Source organism: Engystomops pustulosus, chromosome 8 (assembly GCF_040894005.1).
Source record: "Engystomops pustulosus chromosome 8, aEngPut4.maternal, whole genome shotgun sequence".
Classification (NCBI taxonomy): domain Eukaryota; kingdom Metazoa; phylum Chordata; class Amphibia; order Anura; family Leptodactylidae; genus Engystomops; species Engystomops pustulosus.
This window is the reverse complement of record NC_092418.1, coordinates 68,814,387-68,839,111: the sequence shown is the minus strand read 5'-3', so window position 1 is coordinate 68,839,111 and position 24,725 is coordinate 68,814,387. Positions and strand designations below refer to the sequence as shown.

Here is a 24,725-nt window from a genome sequence, read left to right as displayed (position 1 = left end):
GGCTGTCGGGGCTAACTTTATGCTAACATTTTGTAGAGACACAGTAAGAACTATTTTTTTCTACCCCTCTAAATAGACATATACCTATAATGGAACATTTTTTATATTTTAAATGTTACGTGCATCTGCTACTGGAGGGAGTTTACTGCATACTATTCTGCATTGAACTCAATGATGACACAGCATGTAGTTATTCCTCTAGTAGTCTCTGCAGGTGGCCTTGATGCAACTCTGCCACTATGCAGCGAAGGGAGCCAAGTCAGGTAAAAATAAACAATTATAAAGCACTACTACTATTCAGAAGTTTGACAAAGGCTTATTTAAAATTAACAAACAATAGCTTTTTGGAACCTGTCATCATTGAAAGATGACCTTCTTGATAACAGATCCCCTTTAAACTGAGCAGCTGCAAGAGGAAGAGATGGAGGGCAGAGTGGACAAAGCAGACAAAGATAAAGCCTGGCAGCAGCAGGGGGTCCCTGGCAACCTAGGAACCCAAACCCAGCCAGACCCAAACATGGACCAACCACAGCTGACCAAAGCCAATATCATGGTGCTGATAAGCAAGGCCCAGGAGGTACATGTCAGTGACTGGAGGACATCATAGAGTCATCTCAGAAGCTGGCCATCTACCAGGGTCTATAGAGAGACTAGAGACTGGCCTCGTATCTGGAGAAACTACCGCACCCCAGATCCTGAGCCACTATAGACTGAGCGCCCACAACCTGCCAATGGAGTCCGGGCAGCACAGACAGAGGTATGTACCCAGGGAGAGCAGACTGTGCCCACAGTGCCAGGACCAGGAGGCCACCGAGGATGAGATCCACTTCTTGCTACACTGCTCCAATTACTCAGCAGTGAGGGACACTTATAAATATTTGGTACTGCCAATAAAGCTTTTATGAATGGAATTTGAATTTAAGTAGTAATTACTCAACAGAGACCAGAACTAGCCCAGTCTGTATCTTGTTTTACTCTATGGCTGTTCTTAAACAGAATGCTAGGTTGACGCTAGAGGGTTCAGACAGGATGAATGCAGAACATTAGCAAAGAACCATCTGAAAAAAGGTAGTGACTGTATATTGGAAAATATGATAGTTTTCAGCTATTGCAGCTATAGAAAAAACTTTAGTACCCTTTAGTACTCATTTCACTGTTTGTAATGCAAACATAGGCAATGGGGGGGGATTTAGGGCTTAATATTTTACTTATTGTAGGTCCTCACTCCTGCTTTCCTCTCCCCAGACTCCTACACACAGCAACTGTAACCTAATCCATGAGTTAAGCTAAATGTACCTTAATCTGTCTAGTTCTGCCTCGCTTAAAATGGGTATGGATATGAATAGTGAATGCATTATGGCTGATCTGAGCAGGTGGCAGGGCTTTATAACTGAGGAAATATATGAGAGAAAGAGACCTTTCTAAAAAAAGGTCCCGGGCCTCAAAAGGTCGTGGGCCGTCTGACCACAGAGCAGACTTCCAATGCAAAGGTTCTGTCTTCCTGGTGACCGGTATATGTTCAGGAAGCGGAGCCCATTATTAGGAATCCTGGCAACCCCACATTAACCAATAATGTTGGGAAGTATTTCTGACACTCACACTGAACATACTGTAACTTAAAGTGCATGGAATATGCCAGACCATTATATCCTTTAAACAGGCTAAGTATCTACAGCAGGAGCATGTACTGAGCAGTGGAGGGTTATGCTATAGGTAGTGTTAGGAGTCCTTGCTACTATTAGGGTACAAGACCACTCAAACTGCCAATAAAAGACTGGATTATACCTTTACGAAGCAGATAAAAATTATTATGCATGTGCCATTCTCTATGACACAGTCGCCTATGTCTTTCTGCTATATAGCTTGGAGAAGAGGCAGGGTCTTAATCACTGTAAAGTTTAAGTTACTACTATTGTTTTTGTATGTACCATCTGCCGGGGTACGCTGTACAAGGTAAATATATTAAGGGGGCACATTATATAAATAAATGTAATGTGGGGGCACTGTATATAAATATATTATAGGGGCACCATATGTAAATAAATATACTAGGGGGACTGTATATAAATATGTTATGAGGGCAGCGTATGTAAATAAATATATTATGGGGCACTGGATTTAAATAAATATATCATGGGGACACTGTATATAAATATATTATGGGGCACTGTATATAAATATTTTATGGGCACTGTATATAAATATATCATGGGGACACTGTATATAAATATATTATGGGCACTGTATATAAATATATTATGGGCACTGTATATAAATATATTATGGGCACTGTATATAAATATATTATGGGGGCAGTGTATATGAATAACTATACTATGGGGCATTGTATATAATTAATCCATCACTGTTCTTGATGTATATTCTAAATATGACGATAAACATTCTACAATATAGAATGACGATGATGTAAGCCTACAACTGGGACCGGAGTCTATGTGGTACCAGGTTTTCCACAAAGCCCTCATCAATAAAGCAGGTTAGACTTGTTGCGGCGTGGTACCACCAGATGTCATGCGGGCGTGACTTTGTCTGTGGTGGGTCCAAGGCAAAGTACAGAGTAGTAGAGCAGAAAAGTAGTCAGGAACAGGCAGGAGGTCAGGACAGGCAACACGGGATCGGAGTCGCGGACGTAGCGGAAGGTCAGGGCAGGCAGAAAAGGAGCGTAGTAAGAGACGGAACCGGGGTCACAACTGGAATTCACCAAACAATCACACAGCATAGGAACAATCTTTTCACGAAGGCACAAAGATCTGGCGGGACATAAGGGAAGAGGCTGGCAATTTATTAGATTGCCAGGTGGTGCCAATTACTGGCGTGCTGGCCCTTTAAATTTTGAGAAGCCGGCATCTGCGTGACATAGGAGGTGGGGACATGCACGCCGGATCGTGGGACACAGTGCTGGATCGCGGACAGGTCAGCGAGCCCCTGTGACCCGAGAGGGGGGTCGCAGGAGCACCTGTAACAGTGGACAATAACAGAAATGTTGTATTCTGGCCATTGTCCTGCATAAAGTATAAACTTTACAAATCATACACGTTGGATACGTGAACATTTCGATTCCAGGAAAAAAAGAAGTGAAACTGAGAAGTCTGACTCATTTCCTAAAGGAATGTAAACACTGCAGAGCACATTGCACAACACTAAACCAATCCCAGATTGTTGCCAGGGTCTCAGATGGCCAATACCTACAAATATTGTCAACAAATATACAAAATAAGACTTCATTAATACTGGTCTGAATGTAGTGCTGTAAATTATATACGGTAGTTTTATTCAGTATAGAAGGTAAAGAGCTTCTAAAATGCAGTCAAATCATCTCCTTATCCCAACCACATTCATGTGACAGGTTTTGGATTCATCATATATTATGCATTATGGGTTTTTAAAAAAAACACCACCCTCTAAAAGGCCACTTGTCGATGCATGTTAGGGCATCAGAATGGGGTTTTTAGTACATATATGAAACAATCTTCCATTGTCAAGCTTTGTCTATTTTGTGGATAATATGGAGACTATTATTATGGTTTTCTAAAGAGGAAGTCACATAGCTCTCCTCAATTCCCGAATGCCTTCTATGAAGTAAGCTAGAGCCAAGCAATAATTCTGTTTATGGGTATGAAATTAGTAATTCTTCTTCTTCTTTTTTACTATGAGAACTGTGAATCTGTGGAATATCCTGCCCCAGGTTCTGGTCACAGCAGGGACAGCAGAGAGCTTCAAGAAGGGCCTAGATGCCTTTTTACATCTAAATAACATTGACGGGTATGTGATGTAGAATTGTTTCCCCTCAATCCCTTCCTCATCCAATCCCTTCCGTTCCTAGGTTGAACTTGATGGACATGTGTAAGTATATAACTTGTTGCACTAAATGTTGTGGTTTGTAGGACCTTGTGGTCACAACATACGGTAACCACATTGACTGTCTTTAGGTGCAATGGAAAAATGCAAGATTCTACATGCAGCTCTATAACCTTACATTTGTTAAGGGCTCTGTTTGCATAACAGAGCCCCTCAGGCTGTTGTAACGAGCAGAACATGTCTAACTCCAACCCCTAAACTCTCCCTCTTCCAGTTGCCTGTGTAATCTAGCAGCAGCAGGAATTACAGGGGGAGGGGAGACCTGCTTTCTTCATTGTAACAGCCTGTAAAGCTACAGCACTGAGGTGCTTTGGAAACCAGAATAATTATAAAAGTTGATTATCAGAAGGAAGGAGGCCATAGATAACAAATATAAGAAGAAAACCACAGTCATTTTGTAACACTGGCAACGGGTTCCGAAACTGGTCACGTTCCCCTTCGCAGGCTTACCTTTAGCTGCTGTGTCCAGCCATGCTTCAGCTCCCTTAGGGTGCGGGCAGCGCCTTTTCATCCTTCATGATGCGAAAGGGCGTTTTCCAATAGCAAGTCTCAGAACATCTCGGTGTGCCTCCAGCCTTATTGCCCAGCTTGCCCTGCTTCCCGCGTCTGAGCAAAGGTTCTGCCCAATGGTATTCTGTCTCTGTCTGCTAACCGTGTGTGACCCCAAAGCTTCTTCCTGTCTCTGATTTGATCTGCACTGCCTAGTATACAACCTCGGCTTGTTTGCTGAACCTGTGCTGCCTGCCACGACCCTCTTCCTGTTCCTGGATTTTGATTTCTCTACTGGGACCACCACAAGAGGTAGCGGCCTTGCGATCTCTCCACAGCAAAGTTCTGGGATAATGCCCTAGGTGTGCAGCCCAAAGTCAAATCAGTTAGATAGCATGGTGGGTTCACAACCTGCTGCTTGTTACACATTCATGTAAAAGGGGATGAACAGCAAAACCAATTACGACCACTGTGCATAGTAAGGAGGCTGCAACACCTTAACTGAACTCAGCAGTCTCTTCATAGCTGGAGATTGTTAAGTGTGCCCATTATCCACTAATATTGCACGACCATCCAAAGGATAAATTAATCCTTAAATACCCCTGGGTGACAACCCATGTGACCCATATAATATCTAGCATTTTGGTGGGAACCCAAATTTCTCAGAAACATTTAACAAACATTAGAATAGTCATGTATATTGTGAATAAAGCAAGAAACTTACCAGAAGAAAGTTTTCCCTGGGCACTTAACAAGGGTGTAGTCTGAGAAAATATAAATCTGTGGATCCTCCCTTCAGCCTAATTGCAGAAAACATATTTAACACCCAACACCCTGAATGGAAATTCATGGTTTTAGAATAGGAGCAATAGTCTGTCTTCTAAAGCAGACCTCAGGATTGACTTGGACTTGTTAAGTGCAAATTCATGCATTTTTAAAGTTAATAATATTTATCTTAGAAACTGAAAATGTATTTCCTACCAAATTTATCTTATGCATATAAATCCAAAAACACAAAATATTACTGATAAATGGAATCATTTCATGGGTGAATCAAGCCAAGCAAAACTTTGCCAAGAAAAACTCACTCCCACTTTCTATTTCTAGACTTGAATTCAGATTCTGGAACAGTGACTCCATTTTACAGACTCAGAGCTTTTATATTGTCTGTAGCTGCTTAGCTGTGGAGTATGAATAGCGGTCACTTATTCACCGCTCTCAGAGAATATTACATAAAAGGGATTCTATAGGCTCCCGAGGTTATCCCACAAGTAAAAGTAGTTTATAAAAGTCACAGAAATATCTCTCCAGTATTCAAGTAATTTGTCTTTTTAGATAAAAATAAATATTTATCTTTATGCAATTTATGCATCTGGTCGGACCTGTTAAAGCTCTCGTTTTCCCCCATCTTATAGGAGGGATGTTACTTTTAGTGACAAGAAGTGATGCTGATTGCCACATCCCCGCACAAGGAAAAGCTGCCTGGAAAGGAAATACTTGCTGTGTGAGAGAGGAACAAGTGATGCTCTATTTTATTAGTAACATGACCAGATGGTTCATGACACTAACACAATGTCCTGATGGCTTCATGAACCACCCAAAGCAGGGGAAAGTCAGAACCAGGAGAAATTGAGTAACAGTTTGGCAGGAAAAGACAAGAATGAACTACTTAATCTAGAATTAACTAATTTTATTTTTCTGCCTGTAGATCACAGTTAAATAAGATATAATACATAGAAAATTATTTATATTATTTATTGATTATGTAATCATGTAGTAAGCATTCTGTTTTATTTAAAGTAAATCTACCATCAAAATAAAACTTGATAAAAAGGGACACTTACTCATCCAGGCACCAGGACTGTGGTAATCTTATATTTGTTATCCTTGACTTCCTTTCTTCTAAAATAAACTTAAAATTCTGCAAATTGTACCCTCCATGCTCTGGATTTGCAGTCTGTTACACTGTGCAGGAGATTTCATAAAGCAGAAGGAGGCGGCAAGTGATCCTACACAGTGTAACTGCCTTTAAATCTCAAGCACAAAGAGGCTCTGGTAATGCCCCCAGAGTCCTTTTGGCTCCTTAGCATGGATTCTAGACGAAAGAAGGCCATGGATAACAAATATAAGAAGACATAAGTGATAAAGTCAAAGTCCCTGGATCTATGAGTAAGTATTCCTGCTCTATCATGCTTGATTTTGTTTGTAGATTTCCTTTAAAGGGAACCTGTCACAAGAGTGCTATTTTTTTATTAGAGGACAGGTTGCTATAAACAAAGTACTGTATACGTCAAAATGTTTTTTAAAAAATGTCTGCGTTATATGGTGTTTTAAATAAAGTATGTGAAACTTTCACTGGCTCCCAGCCAGTTGGTCCCAGAGAGAAACATTTCAAATGGCAATGTCTGCTGTATATTATATTCACTGCTCTCCTGGCCCTGCCCCTCCTCCCCTTGATGACTGCAGACAATCGCTCTGACTGCCAGGAGAGCAGTGAATATATTACACAGTAGATGGAAGTTGTCATTTGAAATGTTCCTTTAAAGTGTTTGTGTAGACCAGCAGGTCTCTGCCTTTGCTGATAAGGATGTGGTTAGGATATGTACAAAACACAACTGCTGAGCATTGATTTTAACAACCACATTCCAAGGTCAGTACAAAGGTTTGTCTAATATTGAGACAACTAATTTTCCATGTGGGTTTTTTGTCACATATTTTAAATGAAATATACATAAAACCGTATGTATTCAGACTCCTATTGTTTGTAATGGCCCTAGTTTACGTATTTTACATTTCCATAGAAAAAATAGAATAGACATGTTTTTGTCTACCAAAATACAGTTGCAGTTAGCCACAATAGAATAAACAATGTACAAATATGTGGAAGTTACACCAAAATATAATATATATTTTATATATATTATATATATATACACATATACACAGTCTGTAAAGCCAGATCACAGTGGGGCTAGGGTAGCTGCTCAGACTCAGGATAATTTAAAAGTTGATTTTAGATGGAAGGAGGCCATGTGTAACAAATATAAGAGTCATGTTACCTGGATCTATGGGTAAGTGCCGCTGGTTTATCATGCTTGACTTTTTTCAGCTAATATGACTGATCATAAATCAGCTTAATTTATTATTTCTGACTACCAGGAGAACACAGATATACACTTAGCCCCTGAGCCCTCAGGCTTGGTATTTGCCTACTAGAGACAGGCAGCCATGATATGCCCCTACTAGAGACAGACAGCTGTGATATGAGCCTTCAATAGACAGACAACCATGATATGCCCCTCCTAGAGACAGGCAGCCTGTATATGACCCTCCTAAAGACAGGCAGCCATGATATTGGCCTCTCAGAGACAGGCAGCCTGTATATGACCCTCCTATAGACAGCCAGCCATGATATGCCCCTTCTAGAAACAGGCAGCCATGATAAGACCCCCTCTAAAGACAGGCAGCCATGATATGCACCTTTTAGCAACAGTCGTGATAAGATTTTTCTAGAGACAGGCAGCTTTGAAAATTCACACCCAGTTGCATACTTTCTAATTCTGTAAGAAATAAACATAGAGAACTATAAACTGGTATTTAAGTAAATGTGCCATTCAATTTATTGTCAAATATATGTGCACTGCTCAAAAAAATAAAGGGAACGCTTGAATGACACGTCCTAGATCTGAATGCATGAAATATTCTAATTGAATACTTTGTTCTTTACAAAGATGAATGTGCTGACAACAAAGTCACAGAAAATCATCAATGGAAATCAAATTTATAAACCAATGGAGGCCTGGATTTGGAGTCACCCACAAAAGTTGAAAAACACACTACAAGCTGATCCAACTTTGATGTAATATCTGTAAAACAAGACAAAATGAGGCTCAGTATTGTGTGTGGCCTCCACGTGCCTGTATGACCTCCATACAACACCATGGTTGCAGATGGTCTCCTGAGGGATCTCCTCCCAGACCTGGACTAAAGCTGGACTAAAGCTTGGAGCAAGACATGATGTCCCAGATGCGCTTAATTGGATCCAGGTCTGGGGAATGAGTGGGCCAGTCCATTACTTCAACGCCTTCATCTTGCAGGAACTGCAGACACATTTCAGCCACATGAGGTCTAGCATTGTCCTGCATTAGGAAGAACCCAGAGCCAACCGCACCCACATATGGTGTCACAAGTGGTATGAGGATCTCATCTCAGTACCTAATGGCAGTCAGGCTACCTCTGGTGAACACATGGAGGGCTGTGTGGCCCCCTAAAGAAATGTCACCCCACACCATTTCTGACTCACTGCCATACTGGTCATGCTGAAGGGTGTTGAGGGCAGCACACAGCGTCTCCAGACTCTTTCACGTCTGTCACATGTGCTCAGTGTAAACCTGCCTTCATCTTTGAATAACAAAGGCGCCAGTGGCGTATTTGCCAATCCTGGTGTTATCTGGCAAATGCAAAGCGTCCTTCACAGTGTTGGGCTGTGAGCCCAACCCCCATCTGTGGATGTTGGACCCTCATACCATCCACATGGAGTCAGTTTTTAACCACTTGTGCAGACTCATGCATGTTTGTGGCCTGCTGGAAGTAATTTTGCAGAATCTTGAACAAAGGCAGCGGTAGCGCTCCTGCTGCTGGGTTGTCGCCCTGCGTCAGCCCCCTCCACGTCTCCTGGTGTACTGGCCTTTCTACTGGTAGCACTTCCAGCATTGTCGGGAGGTCATACAGGCAGGTAGAGGCCACACACAATACTGAGCCTCATTTTGTCTTGTTTTACGGATATCACATGAAAGTTGGATCAGCCTGTAGTGGGTTTTTCCACTTTAATTTTGTGGGTGTCTCCAAATCCAGGCCTCCATTGGGTAAAACATTTGATTTCCATTGATGATTTTTGGTCATTTTGTTGTCAGCACATTCAATTCTGTACAGAACCAAATATTATTCAGTGAGAATATTTTATTCATTCAGATCTAGAATATGTAATTTGAGTGTTCCCTTTATATATCATATATAAAACTGAGTGTATGTATGTATGTCCGCTAAAGAAGTCTGCACAGCTGCTCTCTGTGACTCGGGGAACGTCATAGACTAGGTTTTGAGATGAAATTTTGACCCCACGCTTTCCAAAATACACTTATTACCCACCATATACACGAGCCATGCTGCTGTGGCAGTTGGAAGCTGAGCCGTGATTGTTTGCTGTTCTGATACATGTCATTAATATGAGCTCTGAGCCGTGATAGGTTACTATAGGCAATGAGTATAAGACAGCTCATGTGTGAGGTAAGATGGATAGGAATACAGAGGTAAAACTGTTCCAGTTGCCCATGAAAAACAGTCAGAGATCAACTGTATAAACAGCTGTGGTAAAAATGAAACTTGAGCTCTAATAGAGCAGTTTTGCTCTCAGACACTTATGATAAATCTACTAATAGACAAATTGACAGTCAGAGACAAATACAGAGACGACAGAGACAGTCACAGTCAGAGACAGACAGAGAGTAGACAGTAAGAGACCATCAGACAGTCATAGACGATTGGAGACATACATTGTTAGAGACAGTCAGAGACGGAGACAGTCTGAGAAAGTCAAAGACAATCAGAGATAGAGACAGTCTGAAAAAGTCATAGACAGTCAGACAAACCTGAAGTAAGAAACAGAAATAGTCAGAGACACACAGAAACCGTCAGAGACACTCAGAGACAGAAACGTTCTTGAGGGGTGAATAGAGAACTTAGCAAACCTTTGTCTCTGTCCACTATTGTTTCAACAGACAAACTAGTTCAGTATTCAACACTCATCATTACCTGATCTTACCTGTGTGTGCAAAGATATATGTTTGTATTTCTTATGATTTGATTACTTGTGTATATTGTAAGCTCCCCTTAATTTTAAAAAGGGAGACTGTATTGTGATGTTTTATATATTATTTATGTGAGAAATTTATCTTATTTGTGATTTTTTTTTTGCAACAGGTGCAACCCAAAGGTGTATTCCTTTAAGACTCTAGGAGTATGGGAAAATATTTGGGTATATTAATGACACATGTGTACATGGATTGTCTCTAGGTCAGAGTGTCTGATGTGACTACAGGGGAGCTGCTTGTTTCAAGGCAGCTGCAACCTAATCCCTGAATTATCAGCATTTTTGTTCTTGCTATATTCTGTTTATTTTTTTGTTCAAATAAATACAAGCCTTTTCTTTTGACCTGAAGCCTGAGTGAAGACATGTTTTTTAACAGCCAGAAGATCTTAAATCTCAACGGACAGTCAAATGCTTTTCACTACCTACAATTGAGAGATGCATATATGAAGACGGTAGATAAAACCTGTTTTCTGGTTCACAAAAACACGATGGTTGATCAAATTTTCTTTAATTGGAATTTCTAGGGATAAGAATGATTTTTCTTTTGTACTGTAACTGCTTGGATAACTATATTGTTCAATACAATACTGTAAAAAGAATAACACCATCTTGGTGATGGTGGAAAGAATTGATAATGTAAATTTATATAACCAAGCAGTACAGTATTGTGATATGTACCTATTTTTAAAATGTATGTTAACTTATACAATAAAGTTTATAAAAATTAAAAAAAAAGAGAGATAAAAATAAAATATTTTTTGTTAACCCATTCTATTTTGTTATAGCTAAAAGCAGTTATTTACTACCCCAAGCAACGCCGGGAGCTACAGTTAGTATATATAGAGAGAGAGAGACAGTCCCTGGGTTATGTACAAAAGGTTTGTTCTTAAGTTGAATTTGTATGTAAGTCAGAACTGTATATTTTATAATTGTAGCTCCAGACAAAAAATGTTTTTGCCCCGTGACAATTGGATTTTCTATTTTTTGATGTAATGGGACCAAGGATTATCAATAAAACTGTACTGTCACCTTACAGCTGATCAATGCAGCCTGAGACTAAAGTAAAGCATCCAGAGAACTTCAACAGAGGTCACAATGGGCAGAGGGGTCTGTCTGTAACTAGGGGTCATCTGTAAGTTGTGTGTCCCTATATGTGTGCGTGTGTGTTACCGATAACAAATTGTGACTAAGGTTTAGGATATTAATACAAGCTTCAATTTCAAGACAGTTGTAATTTCTTCTATACTCTTTGGTATTTCAAGGAAGATATATCCCCTGATGTCCTTGTAATATGCTGTGTCTATGTCTGCAACCTTGAAATATAGACGTGCCTAGAATATAGATATCTTTGAAACAATGAAATTAAATATAATTCAATTCTCAATTGTACTGATAAAACACAAAATGTATAATAAACATCGGAGACATTTTGCAACTACACATTGGGGCACATTTATTAATGGTTTTGCAGCATTTATGCTTACATTTGCACCTGTTCAGATTTAGAGAGTGTCAGTTTTCTGACACTCAATTTGGGCACAGCTCTTGAATCGTGACAATTTTCCTGCTTCTAGTTTCCTGACACTTTTTTGGTGAAATTTTTGACGCATAATCAGACCAACAAAAGTCTCCCAACTTCTAAACCCCTTCATGAAAACCCCTAATGAAATAGTGTCCACCCTGTTATATTTGGCTCACTGAATATACAGACAAATCTTTAAAAAGCTCCTACGCCTGATCAAAAAATGTTAACAACATTACTAACAACTGATAATAATTAGTCAGTGAAACAGGCAGAAGTGGCATCTAGTACCTTACAGGTGACAATGATCAGGACTTCATTACAACTTCTCCCAACCATGGTTTATCACAGTTGAATTCACAACCAGATGTCTTCACCATCACCTACTTTTCTATTTGAAAGTATCTAACAAGTAGTAGCCATCACTTCCTTTTCAGGTACTTTTATCATAAATCTGTCTAATGTGGTGTCAGCCAGGGGTCCCCAACCAACGGGCTGCGGCCCAAGACTGGGCCGTGGAACACCCGGTCTGGGGCCATGGCCAGAAGAACTTAAAAAGAAAAACTGTATACTTACCTCCAACGCTCCTCTTCTCCCAACCGCTCCAGATTTTTCTTTGCTCCGCTGCTTCCCGGCAGATGGCCAGAGGCACTTCTATGTGCATGGCCAGTGTACATACTCTATGACACGGCTGATTGCATTATAATTTGTGTGCACTGGCCGTACACATAGAAGTGCCTCTGGCCGCCTGATGGGAAACCGCGGGGCAAAGAAGAACCTGGAGCCCTGGGGAGAAGAGGAGTGTCGGAGGGAAGTATACAGTATTTTATTTTTAAGGGGGCTGTGCAAGGGACATTACTATGGGGCCTGGTCTGCAGACATTACTATGGGGGCAGGGCAGGGGACATTACTATGGGAGCTGGGCAAGGGACATTACTATGAGAGCTGAACATGGGACATTACTATGGGAGTGGGGCTGAGGAAATTACTATGGGGACTGTGCTGGGGACATTACTATGAGAGCTGAGCAGGGGACATTACTATGGGAGCTAGGCTAAGGAAATTACTATGGGGATTGTGCTGGGGACATTACTATGGGGACTGTGCTGGGGACATTACTATGAGAGCTGAGCAGGGGACATTACTATGGGAGCTGTGCTGGGGACATTACTATGTGGGTGACTATTTTTGCGACTTTGCCAGGGTCTTAAGAAGTTAGTTGGTTGTTGTGTCTGTTGCAGAGTTCCTAAATGTATCTTTCCAAGACAGATGTTTGCTTTGTTTTGCAACTTTTTAGATACAAATTAGAGACTTTTAGGTACAAAACGAAGCACAACTGACCCCATGCTTATTTCCATACATGCACCTCAAAAGTTGAAAAAAATAAAGATAACATTGCAAATCAGAGACAAAGTAAAAAAACAGACATGTATCACAACAGCAAATTTAGAGAGATACATAATACTGCTCAAGTATCCTGACTTTAAAAAGTTACACATCTTTCTACATAAAGTGCTTTCATAGATGAGTTATCTGGATATAAGCCTCTGGGTAAAATGAATGAGTGTCTGTAGATGAAACATCCAGACAGGCTGCGTACATACAATAGATTCATAGACAGGACATAAACACACAAAGCATGCATAACTACAGTACTTTATCTATAGATATTTTTAATGTTCTTACAGTCCGACATTCAAACATGGTAACATTGATATCAATATTATTTTTCTCTGTTTATCATTTTACCTTACCACAATAATTCACTCTGTTACTTTATTTATTAAAAAAAAAAACATTCTGACCTCAAACACTGATGCAGGATTCTCATGGAGCATAGCCCTGCACACCAGAACGGACAAGAATGCCCCCATTCACTAATCTTCAGAATTCAGTTGGCAAATAAAGCCGAGCTTTCCAACATGAATGGACTAATGCCAGACTGTTTCAACATTACGTCACAGGGCTAGATAAACTCTATCTCAGGAAGGAAACAGGAGGGATGTATGAGGGTAGAGGCCACAGAAAGCTATTGAAACATTACTACAAGCGAGATATGCGTAGATCAGTGATAACATCTTCCTGGAAGCTTTGGTTAATCATACATTTATTATCAGTCTGACTGTATTTTATTATTATTGTACAATAGGATTATAAATTATAAATAAATAGTGTTCGGTACACCAGTTTTCTTCCATTTAAGGACAAGGTGTGACTCTCCTTAGTTTGTAAGCTGGAATGGTCTCATTGGAGAACTGTAGCATGGTGCCAATAGTTAAAGGAAATCTACCAACAAAATCCATCATGTTAAACCCGGGGAAAATCTAGGCCATTTGATTGTGGTAATCTTCCTTTTGTGGTAATTTATTTTCCATGGCCTCCTTCCTCCTAAAATCAACTTTTACAATTATGCTAATGAGCCCGAGGGGCTACCCTAGCCTTTCTGTGATCTGGCTTTACAGACTGTTACACTGTCTTATTTACCCCCCCCCCCCCTTCACCCTTCATACTCCCTCAGCACTGATAATACAGCACACAATAGAAGGGGGGGGGGGAGTAATAAAGTATATTTCAAAGTTTACTATTATCGCTTCCACTGTTCATTTATGCAGTTCAGCTTAAAAGTTTAGTTACACTTTGGGGGTAATTTACTAAGGGTCCAATTCGCGTTTTCACAACGTGTTACCCGAATATTTCCGTGGCATGCACGCGACGGAAATGGGGGGGCGTACCCGAACGAAAACCCGGCAGATTCTGAAAAACCGTGCACTGAGAAAGTTTTTGATAGACACCTGAAATATAGGCCAGGACATACTCCTACCAAATACAGTCATTTTCACATAGCACCCAGTGACCTGGCATACATTTTTTGAAACAAATATATAATCTGGTATAGGTTATTGTAGTTAAGGCTACAAATATACTGGGGGCATGTGCAGGGACTACCTATATACTAGGGGGTAGTGTGCTGATGTTACCTATATACTGGGGGCAGTGTGATGAGGTTAACTATATACTAGGGGCCAGTGTGATGGGGCTACCAATATACCGGGGGTCAGTGTGCTGGGGCTATCTATATACCGGTAGCAGTGTGCTGGGACTATCTATGTACTGAGGGAAGTGTGATGGAGCTACCTATATACTGGGGCATCTGCTGGGCTACTTATATTACTTACATACTGGGAGCAATGTGCTTGGGCTACCTATATACTGGGGGCAGTGTTATGGGTACACATTTGTACTTCTTTCAGTGACACAGAACAGTAATTATGCTGCCATTCTGAATATTCATTGTTTGGATTCTTTAGTTTTCGCCCTGTGGTTACCAGCACAGCGCAGGGGTGATGGCTTAGTGGTTTACAGCGTGTGATCATTGATATGTGTACAGATGCATCATCACATATATGTATCTAAAAGATAGGTTCACAGTATATAAATATCTAATAAAGGGAGGATGGTATTTAATAGGTGGCACAGTATATAGCTAATAAAGGGGCACAGTATGAATTAAAAGGGGGAACTGCATGCATTCATTCTTTACCGAGGTACTGATTACTTGTAAATTATAGGGGCTTTACACATATGTAAAATCATTTGGGATACTGTATATATGTATATAGGGACCAAATATTGGTTCCGGTGCTGTGTTTCTGTATGAAGTTCAGTTCTAGTACTGCACTTATGTATTATTAATAATAATAATAATAATAATTCTTTATTTATATAGCGCACACAGATTACGCAGCGCTGCACAAAGCATGTCAAATTGGATTAAACTCAATAATGGTGATGTATTTATATACTAAGCTTTGTTGTGGTAAAGAATATATGTAAATCGCTATTATAATAATTCATAACAGACAATATTGTAATTTGAAAGACATTACAAATTATACTGTACATATACTAGAATTAATTTGGGGGAGCAATGTCTGAGCTAAATTATTGGGATAGTGCTGTTTATGCTAAAATTCGGGTGCATTGTATAGATTTTAATGACCTCGGGAAAAGGGCGATTTTTTACCTACAAAATGCCTTGATCCAAGGTAGTCTAAGCTGTCTAAACATAGCTGTTCCACGCCATTTCTGTAACTCCAATATTGGTGAATATGAGAGAGTGACATTCTTTCTGTAACCCCAATTCACCTCTTTGGGAGTTTAGGAAGCAGAGAACAACAGCCACATTGAGCTGTTGACAGTGATATACTATTGAAGTAGTCATCAAGGGGTTGCTATATAGTAATAATTAACAGAAGAGTTAAGAAAATACATTTTTTTATCTCTTTGCTGTGAATACCCAACCTCATGAATGAAGCCTACTATTCCTAATTAGGGAAGAACATTACAAAAAACAGTGAGCTAGTTGTGGAACTTCTTTGCTTGTAATTCCAGACATAACATTTTGAATTTAGTATTGTGAGTAGAATATACATTTTGAAAGAGACTTTGTTACGCAGTTTAAATGGTGTCCATTGTTACAGGGATTAAACAGACAGGCTTTGTTAAAAGGGGGATGGGTATTTAGTAAGGAAGGGGTAATGGGTTCTGTATTGTAACCTTCCACTAATCAGTGTATTTACAGTTGCTATACATTTCTTTGCTGTTATTTGCTATGCTGTTATATGCTGGAATATCCAGTGAAAAAAAGACAAAAGCAAACTACCCATACATTATGAAGTCCTATATATATATATTATACACTCACCGGCCACTTTATTAGACTTTATTACACTCCTCTGAATTTGTTCATCTGATCTTGTGCTGTGCTGTAGTTTTTCTATACTATTACCATCAAAATCAAGCATAGAAAAAACAGGGACACATACTCATAGATCAAGGCACTGTGACTGTGGTAATATTCTTATGTGTGATGTCCATGTCCTCTTTCCCTCTAAAATCAACTTTTAATATAATGCTAATGAGCCAGATGGGGTCAACAAGAGCTCCTGTTTAAACAGATCTCCATCTCGTGGCAGCACACAATATATAACAAATATAAGAAGGTTACTACAGTCACAGTGCCTAGATCTATGAGTACGAGTCCCTGGTTTATCATGTTTGATTTTGATGGTAGATTTCCTTTAAAGGGGGTTTTCCACAAAAGAAAATTCTCACATCTCAATCCCCTGGTGATGCTAACACAATAAAGATCATTTTAACCCCTTACTTTACAATGTACTCAGTTTTATTGCTGTTTAAGCTCCTATAACTGTCTATGCAGCTGGGTGTAAAATCCCAGGGTGTGGGCTGGGCCTCTCCAAACAAACACTCTGCTACATCTCACAGATATGTGCCTGCCTCTCCCTTACCCCCGGATCACTTATCTCCTTGTAGCTTATCTCTCTGCTCACCATGTGCTGACAGGAATTGATCAGTGAGTGTCTCTGAGCTCCGTGCAGGGGGCGTGGCTACAGCCAAACAGCAGAGAGATACAGAAATCTCATCTGCATGATCTCAAACAGAAATCCAAGACGGCCATCATTGAAATTGTACAGCAGGTCTGATAGAGACAGGTTGCACTTATATCTGTGAAATGCTGTATTTTTGTTAATAACAGTGAGTTAGAGAAAGTGTTTTTGTTATGCTGAGTACATGTAAGAAACTTTGTGGGAATACCCCTTTAGGATCTGAGTGATCCTCATTTGACATCTATGAAGGCAGGAGAGTGTCTGAGAGGTTGAGGTCCTTAGCCTCAGCAGGCCAGTACACCAAACACAGCACATTATTTTATGGACTTTGCTCAGAGGAATGCTCTTATGTTGATATTGAAGGAGATTTCCACAGGGTGTTGTCACAAAGATAAAAGGATGTAATACCCTAGAATAACATTGTTGAATGGGGCCTAACATCAGCCATGAAAGACAACCCCCCTGTGCTAAGCCATAATTTCTCCTTCACTAAACCTCATATGTGGCCATGTTCATTAGGGCAGTAGGCTTTCTCATGGTACCTGCCAGAGGATGAAGCCTGAATTGAGCCTTTGAAAAACAAGTTCCTACTTGAATTGCCACGGTCATAAACTGAGGATAATTTGTTCAAAACATTTTTCTTCCAGACAAAACTAAAACTTTTGCATATCCAAGGCTGGTTCATGTTTGTATCACCACTACAGCTGAAGAAAATAATTATCATTGATGCCAAACAATACTAGCTGGGGTAAATGTCAGCTTCTGCCACAGGGAAATCCTGATGCACATAACCTTGCAGTGTTAAAAAACATAGACAGCATATTAAGTATAAGTGATCCAGTGTGCGGACTGTTTCACTTATAATTCAATCTTTTAAGCATCTCTTTGTGTGATACTTTGTTTTACATCCTAGGTTAAAGTGTTGGTAATAAAACTTCAGTCTTTCATTATAAACTACACATTCCTTACATAGTGAGACATTCTTTACTTTTTCTATGGTCAGTGATGAAAATTCAAGGTGGTTGTTTGGGATTATAGAATTTATGTGACGTGATTGTAATGTAAATGGATGGGTTCATTACAGATTATTGTACTGTTTAGATAGTTCCAATGAGCACTGATCTACTATAGCTCACCAGTCAAGATGTGTTCACATACTGCATCATAAAAAAGTGCATTCAGTTCTGGTAGTTTTTTAGGTTAAGTTTTTAAATTTAAAGTAAAACAGATCTATTTAGGGGGTACACAATAATATAACAGATTTGACATGTAAAATAATCTGCAACAAAAAAAATTATCAAAACTGTATCCTTCCCTTGAAAATGTTGTGGTGACGCTACAAAAATGTAGTTTAGTTACAACATGTGGACGCACCATCATGAAGACTAAGCTGCAGGCAGCACGTTACAGAGCAAGAGGGACTGAGCCGATTGAGATAAGTTCAATTTGAATACTTCATTCTCTGCCTTTTCTAATGCTGTGTAATGGAGGCAATCCGCTGTATCTATCATACAGAGATAGCTGCCAATCACTATCAGTATAGAAAGACCAGAGATTTAAATCTACAAACCCTTTTTTATTACGGATTTTGACAGGTTAGCAAGTCCATTGGTCTCTCATTTAATAGACAGTTGCCATTGTGGACCTGTAGAACTTTAGGAGAAATGTTCAGTTGTCAGCCCCTACTCCCAAAAAAGTCAGATCCCAAGGTTTATTCAATGAACAAAAAATACAATATAACAGCAAAACTGAAAATGTGATTTTCATTAATTTCGTAAAGAGAAAAATTGTATTTTAATGTCAATCTATTCTTTGTAATTCCTTACCCCAAACCCCTGTCCCTGTAAGTGTTTTGGAAAGTGGATAAAGAGAACTCACCTCAATTGCTGCTGCAGTCACACACGAAATGAATTTATCTGCAGCTGTTGGGCAGAGAGAAGTAGTGTGATTCATTTTCTCCTGAGAGCCCAGCAAGTCCTTCCTTCATGGGAGGGACCATATAGACTTCATATACATTGAGGATGCGACACCCTGCATCTGGACTAACAGTGACGGAGGAACAATTGAGTGTGTAATCCACACAGGGGGCTGCTGGATTACATAGATCTGTTGAAAAGGGATTACCGTGATCTGTCACTCCCACCCTACTGGGATGCACACACAGAACGTAAGCTGAAGGCTGGATTCACACTCACAGCTTTCAGACAGTTATTTTTTAAACAAAACACAGAAGTGAATATGTAATAAAGGAAAGGTATTTGTCTTTTGTGTATACATTTGCTTCCTTTAGATCACTTCCTGTCTAAAACAACTGCATGTGTATCCAGGACAAGAGTCACATCTATTTTGGAAAGATAGAAGAAGCCCTTTGCTCACTCTCCACATGTTATAAAGCATAGACACTGGGGGGAAGGGATTTACTGAGTTAAATACACAATAATTCCGTTTAATTTCTTTATTTAGAATTATTTCTATGAATAATTGACAAAAAATGGTCTATACATTTCTCCATTTTTACATTTTGTCTGAATGGTGTCCAACCTCTGTCTTTCATCTTACGTAGAAACCACAGAGATCCCAATCCTGATAGCCGGATATTAGTGGTCCTACAGTTAAGTATTCCCCTCAGGGTAACTGACGTGGATCCCTCAGTTCCAGATGAGATATTATTCAAACACATAGATGAAAAAGACCGCCACATGTGTAATCAAGTAAACATTTAAAATATTTCAAAAGCTTTAATAGGCACAAAAAAGAATGTTTAAAAGGTCTTGTATCAAAATGAATCCTGCATTCCAAGTTCATCAAACACCCGCTGACACTGATGGAGGAAGACACCACCAATGTGATTGGGAGATCCCCTCCGTGTGGTATTTACATTGCGTTTCTAAAAACAATACAAGCACCAAGTGTGACCATGATAAAAGTATAAGTAGGATTATCTAAGGTACTTTATAAGCTTTCTAGACAAGTTTTCTAGTGTATATTCTCTAAAATTGTAAGGGACTGCATGTCACTCCACTGTGGGCACTCAAGTAAGGTACCAGTCTGTATAGAAACATATCTTTAACCCCTTAAGGACGGAGGGTTTTTCGCCTCATTTCTCGCTCTCCAACTTCAAAAATCCATAACTTTTTCATTTTTCCGTGTACAGACCTGTGTGAGGGCTTATTTTGTGCGTAACAAATTTTACTTTCCCGTAATGTTATTTATTTTAACATGCCATGTACTGCAAAGCTGAAAAAAAATTCCAAATGTGGAAAAATTGAAAAAAAACCGCACGTGCGTCACGTTCTTGTGGGCTCAGTTTTTACGACTTTCACTCTTCGCTCCAAATAACACGCCTACTTTATTCTTTGGTTCGGTGCGATCGCGGTGATACCAAATTTATACAGGTTTTATTGTGTTTTAATACATTTTCAAAAATTAAACGAATGTGTACAAAAAAGAAAAAATTTTTTTTGCCATCTTCTGACGCTAATAACTTTTTCATACTTTGGCGCACGGAGATGTGTGAGGGGTCATTTTTTGCGAAATGAGGCGACGTTTTCATTGCTACCATTTTGAGGTCTGTGCGACATTTTGATCATTTTTTATTTCATTTTTTATGTTATGTAAAAAGGTGTAAAAGTCGCATTTCGGACATTTGGGCGCCATTTCCCGCCTCGGAGGTCACCGCCGGCCGTAACCGTTTTTATATTTTGATAGATCGGGCATTTTGGGACGCGGCGATACCTAATATGTCTGTGATTTTTACTGTTTGTTATGTTTTATATCCGTTCTAGGGAAAGGGGGGTGATTTGAACTTTTAATATTTTATTAATTTTTTTTATTTTTTAAACTTTTTTTTTTCTTTTTTTTTTCACTATCTTTTAGACCATCTAGGGTACATTAACCCTAGATAGTCAGATCGCTGCTACCATATACTGCAATACTTCTGTATTGCAATATATGGCATTTTTGCAGCACATTCATTACAATGAGCCACTGGCTCATTGTAACGAATATGCAGCTGCCAGATAGCCTCGTGTCAAAAGAAGACACGAGGCTACCATGGCAACTGATCGCCGCCCCCCGATGACGTTCGGGGGCGTGGCGATCGAAAAAAAGATGGCGGCGCCCACGCGCCGCCGTCTTTTAAACGCCGCCGGCGACTTTGCCGGCGGCGTTTAGGGGGTTAATAGCCGCGATCGGTGCAAGCACCGACCGCGGTTATTAGCGGTGGGGGTTTTGTGCAAAATGCAAAAACCCCCACCTCTGTATGAAGAGGACTCAGCCAGTGAGCCCTCTTCATACATCCCTTATACCTCTGCGCCGTAGAGCTACGGCGCAGAGCGTTAAGGGGTTAAAGAAAATCTTGGTGCTCCTTCATCAATGCAAAAGATAACATTTAATAGTAAACAGTAAACAATCTAAATTTGTGTAACGTTTCAGTCTACGCTACGACTTTCCTCAGACACTAAAAATTTATATAAACTGTGAGACACTGAAGGGGTTAACTGTGGATCAGTGATATATTTCCCCTGGGTTTTCTTTTTATGCAAGGCCTTATTTGTTGGGGCAGATGTCCTGTGCTGGATTTATATGGAATGGATTCGAAGGCTGGTAGTGGGGCGGTCCATTCCACCTCCCCATTGGGCTAGGTCAGGTTTTGTGCTGTTCAGCACTTTGGACACAAGTGGTGGTAGCAGCCTAATCAGGCAGCATAAAGCTGCTGAGTATGGAGTTCTCTCTGAAAGGAGATCTGGCACTGTGCACTAAATCACTGACTTCCATGCCTGGAAAAGAAATGTCCTTGCAGATGATTTTGTATTAGTGGTGAGTTAGGGGAACTCTATGTATAGCTAGCACCCAGACAGGTAGGTGCTTATTTATGTTTGATGCCTGAATGGGAAGGCTGTTTTGGTGTCACTGTCTTGAACTGCATCACAAATCTCTGCTACCTCAGAACTCTATTGGGCCAAATCTCCACAAAACCTAAAGAGTCCAAGTATCCAGAAAACCACAGCACTCTAAATGGCAAATAAAGATAGTAAAAAGTACAGGTACATTTGGAGTAAACAGAGTTGTGGGTGCAAAGGATTATAATACATAGCAACATGTTACATAATACAGGGATAAATCAGATGTAGTACAAAAATAAATAACAATAATTAAAGTAGGTAACAGTACATGGTAGGTAATAGTACATCGTCAGGAGGGACATATGGGTGGGTAGGCAATATAAGTATCAATGAATGTCGCAACAAAATCTTCCATAGAGATTATCAGGGTATATGCAGAGCATCAGGGAAGGAGCAATGAGCGTGCTACTAGCATCACACATGATGAAATAAATGCTGTTACAAAGTCAAGATGTCTATGGTGGAGAAAATGCATATGCAACACCCCTGTCAATACATAGGCAGGCTGGTAGTTGAGAATACCGCCCTCTCCAGGTTAGGAGCTGTCAGAGGGAGTCATGAACCCTCTAGTAAGTTTCTAGCACTGAGCGATTATGTAATTGCAGCTGTAGACTCTGCCTGGCAAGGCAGCAGTTAAATGGTGTAAAGTGTTATCCAATCAGTTGCCTGTATTGTAAACTGAAGTGTTATTGGAAAGGTGCTACTACCTAACCAGGGGGGAGTATAAAACCCCTGTGCAGTGGGAGCATATTTTCCTTCAGAGTCTGTTAGCAGTCCAGACCGCATGGTCTGTGTGAAGAGAGAGAGAGTGTGGAGCACACATTCAGTGTTGCCACAAAAAACAATCCTAGGAACTAACTCAGGAGACTCTAAACCAGAGCTGAAGCTTCCACAGTTTGCACACAGCTACATCTCCATTCTCCCAGCCTGCATATACCATCAGGCTGGGGCATTATTTCTGCAGACCACTCTCCACGACCACTCCAGTACCAGTAATCCTAATCTGCTGTTTGACCATTCTGGCCTGTTTCCTGCTATCTGTTGTTCAATAAAGAATCGTGAGTTGATTTACACAATGTTGCCTCTGTCTGATCCCTGGATACGGCTGTCTACCACCATGGGCTTCCCCATCCTCTACCCAGGGACTTACCTTACAGACACTCAGGGATTGCCCCAGGGAGAAACAAGTACTGCCTGTCCCTCTCTATTTCTTGCACACACCACCTGCTGGAGACCTGCCTGGCTGTAGGACACCCCTCCGGTCCCCATACCAAGCACCATGACATCAGCGTGCCCTAGGTATTCTGGGCCCCGGCTGCCTCTAGGCCCCAAGAAAAGGCTAGGCCCCAGTGAGGGATGTTGCACATACTCCCCGTATTGCAAGGTAAATCAGATTGTAAGTAAAGCAAAGCTGACCGCTATGATGGCACCAGGCTAAAGGAAAGGATGGTATGTCCGGCCAGAGCACATACCCTTGGGAAAACAGGAAAGGTATGGAAACACCTTCCAGATGGATGGAGAGAGCTCATGGGCTGGGCCTATTTTATACAAGGTAGATGTTTGCTGCATATTGCAGCACACACCCAACAGTAACACTGGAAGTCGATGCTGGCACTGATTGCATATGTTAACCATATAAATGCCACCGGCGATGCTGCACACTGCCATATTGGATTTGATTGGTGACCCCCGTGAGGTCATTAAGGGGCAGCGATTGGTTACTATGACAGCTGCAAGTCTATACTAGACCCCCAAACTTGTCAATCAGCCTGATCTCTTAGAGATCACTAGCAAACCTGCAATAAACTGCAATACTGCTGTATTGCAGCATATGGTAGATTCATAAAAAATTGTAAAATAAAATCATAGACATGTTAGGTATCCCTGTATCCTAAAATGCCAGATCTATCAAACCATAAAAATGGTTATTTCCAGCAATGAACCCTGTAACAGAAAATAGTGTCCAAATGTCCAAAACTGCATTTTGCATTTTTAAAATTTAAAAGTAAAAGTGATCAAAAGGTTGTACAGTCCCCAATATAGTAGTAATGAAAATATCACCTTGTCCTGCAAAAAAATGACACCATATACAGGTTTGTTTGCTGTAGTGAAGAAGTTATGAATGTCAGAAGAAGATCACGTCCTTGCTCATGGCTTGCAGCAGTACTCTGTGAGCAGTGAGCTGACGTCACACAGGGGATGGGGGTATGTGGGCTGACGTGATCCAGGAGCAGACATTTTTTTAGGGTACATTCACACGCGGTATGCCCGCCGTGCGGGCATACCGCCGTGTGCTGGAGGTGAGGAGGAGGTGACCCCTCCTCCCTCCATAGGAAATAGCGGCACACGGCCGCACATCCGCCGAAAGATAGAGCTTGTTATCATGTGTGGCACCGGATCCCCGCCGTGCCGCTATTGCCGTCTATGGGGACGTACATGCGGCCGCAAATTTGCGGCCGCATGTACGGCCCCGCAGACGGCAGTGTGAATGAGCCCTTAATTTGAATCCCAGGCCACAGGACTTCAGGGGGTTGTTGGCAGGGAGCCAAGTATCTGATGTACACATCCTACCAATATGACAAAAGCACATATGCTTTTGCAGTGTTATAGGCTTTTGGAACATGTGATAACCATAAAATAGTGCGTTGGTGACA

At 40.6% G+C, this 24,725-nt stretch overlaps 1 protein-coding gene across 4 annotated transcripts in view; it reads right to left on the bottom strand.

Moving 5' to 3' along the window:
• CMKLR2 (chemerin chemokine-like receptor 2) overlaps positions 1 to 24,725 on the bottom strand; it is a 37,936-nt gene that overhangs the window by 4,359 nt on the left and 8,852 nt on the right. The window contains exon 1 of one of the 4 annotated variants that reach the window (XM_072121079.1): positions 19,046 to 19,249. The exons of 2 other annotated variants lie outside the window; for them this stretch is intronic. The gene's annotated coding sequence lies outside the window, so the exon portion shown is untranslated. Of the gene's footprint in view, positions 1 to 5,092; positions 5,171 to 19,045; positions 19,250 to 24,725 lie in introns of those variants that run through there. One more of the 4 variants, XM_072121080.1, reaches the window with a different exon arrangement.